Genomic DNA, 5,833 nt, shown 5'->3' with positions numbered 1-5,833 from the left:
CACAGAGATTGTATAGCTAGTCATTTTTGTGGCCAAATTTGAAAGTCTCATTATAATATGTTTACAGTAGTTCATTGTAGCTCAATGGATAATGAAATCACCTGCTTGGATTGGAAAGTAGACTATGCTAGATTGTAAACATTTTCACAATGACATATATATATATATATATATATATATATATATATATATATATATATATTCTTCTTATCCAAACCACTCAGACTGCATCCTCTTCCTCTACCCTTTTCAATATAAAGGAAAAACGATCATCAATGGCCAAAGGCGGTCACAGAAGCAACACCTAGAGCCAGCTTCACACTCAGGAGAGGATGCCCTGGCTCCTCCTCGTGGCTTCAGGTGCTCTACAGGATCAGAGAAACTTCTCTAGTCACATACTATAGAAATGATCCCTGAAAGTATAGTCTTTCACAAGAACATTCTTATAACTTTTTTCACACCCTCTGCGACCCCCAGGGACCCCGGCCCGCAGGGTGGATGAGGGTCACGAAGTTATTTGTGAGTCACGAAGAGGATTCCGGCCTGAAAGAAAAGAGGGGCTGGGAGATAAAGAGACTCAAGGTGAAAAGTTCCGATCAAGAGTCCAAGTTTATTGAAAGGGGGCTAGTTTTTATAGCAAGCAGGAGCACATGTTCAGACAAAAGAGGGGAAGGGGTGGTTCAGTACTTTTCCACCATAACATTCCCATACATCACATATGTCAGGGGGGAGGGTTTAGTGAGTTATACATTTACTAGCAGTGATCCTACTTTTACTATACTTTTACTATAAGTGATCCTGTTATACATCAACTATAAGTGATCCTGGGATGCTCTGTTCTGTTAACAATGCTACAGATCTAATCTCAACTTGTAGCCTTTACATAGCATGTTTGTTCTTTATCCACTTACCTCTGGTAAAAGCTTTTTTTATGGTCAGCTTTTTTTTTTAGGTTCATGGGGGAAGCGCCACCAGTAACCTGTCACGTACACAGACTTTTTGTCTTCTCAGGCATCAGAGACTCCATAGTGCTCTCTAGTTAAAGGGCCTCCAACAACCCTCTACTCTTCAATCAAGTCCTAACTCTTTCCTTACTTTTAACCAACTGAGTATATAAACCCCAAAATTTAAGAACATTTAAGATATATTATATATAATATGTTATATATAATTATAATTATAAAATATATTATATATATTTTGCTCTGATATCATCAGGCTAGGCAATATTACCTGGAGACATTTTATTTCTACTGGAGGAAAAGACACATGGAAAGAACATATTTGCATAAAACAATATCCAGTATCAGTGGCCAGAGAGAATACAGCACTTGACAAATCTAATCTGTAAGAAGATGTCAAACAACTCTAATAAAATTTTTTTCATACTAGGCACACCCTCTGAAGAAAAGACTCTATCTGGGAAACAAAACTTCTTCAAATACTATTCACTGTACTGTGTTAAAAAGAGTGGAGTCTACCAGGGTTGAATGAATTATAATCATAATTAAAAGCTAACAAATGCTATAATAGTAAAAAGGAATTAACTAAAATTTTCATATGCTATTGACCTTTGAGGTGGATGAGGACAAAAAAGGAAATAAAGGAAAGAAATAAATTAAAAGGAGAAAGACAGATGGAAAGCAATGGGGAGCAGGGTCAAGGGGATCCTAATACATGGGTAATATAGAGGAGTGAGAAACTAAATATCAAACCAGAGTTAACAACATTGAGAACAAAAAATCCAAACTTCAAAAATCAAACAAAAATATATTATTTTCACAATGCCAAAATAACCAACAAAATACACTATTCAGAATATTTCCCTACTGTTAAGGGCCCGAAAGTATATAGCTGATGGAATATTAATAGTTTTCAAAAGAAAGAAGTCCTGCTATTTTCAACATGAACGAAGCTTGAAGAAATTATGCAAGAGAAACCTGTGAGACACATAACAACAAATAATGCACTGTTGCATTCATCTGTGGATGTAAAATGGGCAAAATCACAGAAACAAATGAAATAGTGTTTATCAGGATCTGGGCAAGATGGACATAATGTGAACATGTTCAAAGATTATAAAGTTTCTGCTAAACAAGAGGAACAAGTTGGAGATCTAATGTATAGAGTCCTGAATATTAAAAAAAATTCATTTACAAATATGGTAACTCATAAATTAAATCTTAACACACATTCACAATGCTAATTATGTAGGTATGAGATACATAATAGCCTGATTGTGATCTTTGCACAATGTATACATAGTCAAAACATTAAAGTTCATCTTAGTCACATTTTAAATATTAATTTAAAAAACCCTAATTCTTAATGAAAATACTTAATGAAAATGATTTTATTATATTAAGTACATATAATAATCACTACAGGTTATATGGTATATAAAGTTGTTATTGGAATACTAACACTTAATATTTATATTTTGTATATTTACACAAAATATGTATACACAAATCTTCAGTTTTATAAGATCTAACTATAGGCTGAGATGAATAAACTACTAATCTTAAAATAAAACAAATTTAGTATAAAGTGATATAATTCCTTTCAATAGTCAACAAATCAAATTACTTCAGTAAAAATAAGTTAATTACATGTTAAATTATTAAATATAATGATTTAATGTCTGTATTTTGATTTTTCTGAACTCTTATTGTAGGAATTCATTGTAAGCAAAGGCTAAAGGCTTTTATCCATGACTTTCCATAGTGTTTGTGATGAAAGAAAGTTTTATTTATTTAATACTGTCAAAGATTAGGGATTTGGCCAGATTTTTTTTGCTACAGAATTATTTCACTTCTCTCAAAAATATTTTATTTCTTCCTAAGGTTTTATACATTCAATTTTCTGTTCTTTAATTTATTTTGGAAATGTTATTTACAGCGACTGTACTGAGGTAAATTCCAATAGTTTTATGCCATATTACAAATCACTAATTTGTGGCCACAATATTTTAAGTATCTAGTAAAACAAACACAATGTCTATACATTAATTCTATATGAATATAGTCCTTCATACATAAGTGCATCTGATTTTGAGCATTTTATTTTATAATAAATTCATAGTAAATCTCAAGATCTTCACTATACTATGAAAATGAGACTCTTATTTTTCTGATTATTTTTAATGTGATATAAATACATATACACAGATTCATATTCACATATACATGTGTTTTATATATCTATATATACAGACAATATTATGATGCAAAAATTCTTTCTCATATTTTTATAACAATTGCAAAACCCCAAAAGCAATTAAATGGGAATAACTATTAAAAATTGATATTAAATTCCTCCTGCCTCTGTGTTCTTTGTTACTTACTAATCAAGGAGGTTTTACTTTGCTCAAGAAAGTTCTGACAGTGGTTCTTTTAGATTACTTTTTTTGGGGGGGCCACACCCATTTGATGCTCAGGGATTACTCCTGGCTAAGCACTCAGAAATTGCCCCAGGCTTGGGGGGACCATATGGGACGCTGGGGATCCAACCGCGGTCGCAATCTTTCCTTGGCTAGCACTTGCAAGGCAGACACCTTACCTCTAGCACCACCTCGCCGGCCCCTTAGATTATTTTTTAAAATGGTAATTTTCAGCATTTAATTTTCTATTTTAGCTTATAAAGATGAGTTGCTAAAATGTAGAAAAAAATTCTGAATTTTCATTTCAATTTCTTAATCCAGTCCTGTAACACATCCATAATGTTCATGCTAAAAAGTTTGTAGTTATTTATATAATCTTTTCTATACATTCAATCATACATGAGGAAAGAGAGAAATAGCACTTTTCATTCCATATGTATGCTATAAACTATTCCTTTCTCAGAGTTTAAAATCTTTATAGGAGGAGCATTGATACCCTGGTTTTTATAAATATTTGGGCTATGCAGGTGTATCATTGGGACAAAAGAAAGGCAACTGGGTAATATAGTAGTTAAAATTGGTCCTTTGAATCTCACAATTCTTAGGGATAACTAGTAAAATAAATAATGGTATTGGCTCAAGAATAATAATTGATAAGTGGGTAAGGCATTTGTTTGTCTTTTTTTTTAATTTTTTTAATTTTAATTATGAGAACAAAGATGCAAAGAAAGAGGACAAGGTAAAGTTACAGTGGAAGGACAATCACCCATAACATAATTCTCAGAAGAAGTCCCCTTGCTGATATCTTAACTTTGAACTTTCATCCAAAGAACATTAAGATAAATAAAACAGAATTCATGTACAATTACTTTGTCCCTCAAGTCCCCAGATTGTAACACATTATAATATTTCTTAACAGCACACAAGGCAATCTAAAGCCATAAAACTTATGTAACTCCTTAAACATTAGAGGCATAGTATTTTTTACATTTCCATGTACATGCATATTAGCTTAAGTTAACCTCAAATTTTAAGTGTTTTTTTTTTTAGGATTAGAGTCAAAGGAGCACAGTAAAAATGGTGTTAGAGTGGCAATAGTTGTTTGCATAGGCCCACCAAAATATGAGGGGCATGGAAAGAAATAACCTTGGCCTAAATACTGGTCCCCAGTGCCACATTGCCCAAACAGCACCACATACTTAGATCCAAACACTGAACCACACACAGTCCATCCAACAGAGTCAACTAGTCAGTTGTCACTTTTGGTGGCCAGACCTACAGAGCACTTAGTTTATAAATCCTACCACCACAAAAGAGAGCTAAGTCATGGCTTGATGATAGCATTTCAGACCTACTGTCTTAGCTACTTTTAAGTATACAGCAGAATTAACTCAGGATTTATTCATCTTACTGAAAGATGATTTGATCGCCATCTTTCTCTTTCTCTCTCCCCATTGTCCAGTGTCTGGCAATCATCAATTCACTGTTTCTGACATGTTAATTTTAAATATCCTACATATAAATGACATCAATTATTTGTCTTTTCTGACATATCTAACTTTCCAAAATGCCTTTTTTCAATCAATGCCTAAGCAAATAGCAAGACTTTAATCTTTCTCAGGCAGAATACACCACTGTGGGTATTTGTTTGTGTGTGTATATATAATATATGGATGGATATAGATATATATGAATATATTGCATATTCTTTATCCAGACAAGCACTGACATACATGCAAATAGATTTGATATCTTTAAGGAATTAAAGATATGAAACACTTGAATGAAGTTAGGGCCATATGAGTTGGCCTGAATTATTCTGGGTCCCTTGAAGTATTTGTTAGTGATACAGTCCCCAGGATGTGGTGATATGGGGATTTGCAGCTGGAGCAAACTAAAAGAGGTCAGTTCTTCAGTTGGGGCCATGTTTCCCCACAACAGCACTCTTCATTCTCATACTGAGTGAGAGGTCCCCATCTCCATCCAGAATACAAAGCTTTCACTTGATTTTTGTTAAGAAGAGATATGAGTAGAGAGATTTGATTTGGAACCTTGTACAGATACATTTACTCTATTGAATAATTATAAACAACCTCGACTATCTAAAAGAAAATGTTCTCAAACAAGGTAAAAATACAAACTTAGTAAAGAAGTGATAAAATAATTTACAAGAAGAAAAAAATGTGTCAAGATGCCTTCAAATAGAAAATCTCCCAATATTACATGTTTCCCTGAGCACTTTGAGAAGAGACCCCATACACACAGAGATGAGGGCAACCTCAAAGCACCAGCAGATGTGAGCCCAGTATCTCACACAAATAACAATATACCAAGAAAGCAGGATATAAATATATTAAAGTAGATGTTATATTAATATTAACAAATCCTTTTTATTTCTGGCATCAAAACATTAAAAGGGCATAACTTTAAAGGAGTTGGCTTTCTGCTGAT

The 5,833-nt window shown here is 33.1% G+C and overlaps 1 non-coding gene across 1 annotated transcript; it reads right to left on the bottom strand.

Annotated features, from left to right (window-relative positions):
- Positions 1-215: 215 nt before the first annotated feature.
- On the bottom strand, positions 216-429 carry LOC126005446 (small nucleolar RNA U3). The gene has a single exon (XR_007494526.1). It is a non-coding gene; the product is annotated as a small nucleolar RNA U3 (small nucleolar RNA).
- Between the last annotated feature and the right edge of the window lie 5,404 nt (positions 430-5,833).

The sequence above is a fragment of the Suncus etruscus genome, chromosome 3 (genome assembly GCF_024139225.1).
Source record: "Suncus etruscus isolate mSunEtr1 chromosome 3, mSunEtr1.pri.cur, whole genome shotgun sequence".
In the NCBI taxonomy this organism is placed as follows: Eukaryota; Metazoa; Chordata; class Mammalia; order Eulipotyphla; family Soricidae; genus Suncus; species Suncus etruscus.
Note: the sequence above shows the minus strand (reverse complement) of the source record. Positions and strands in the feature narration are given on the sequence as shown.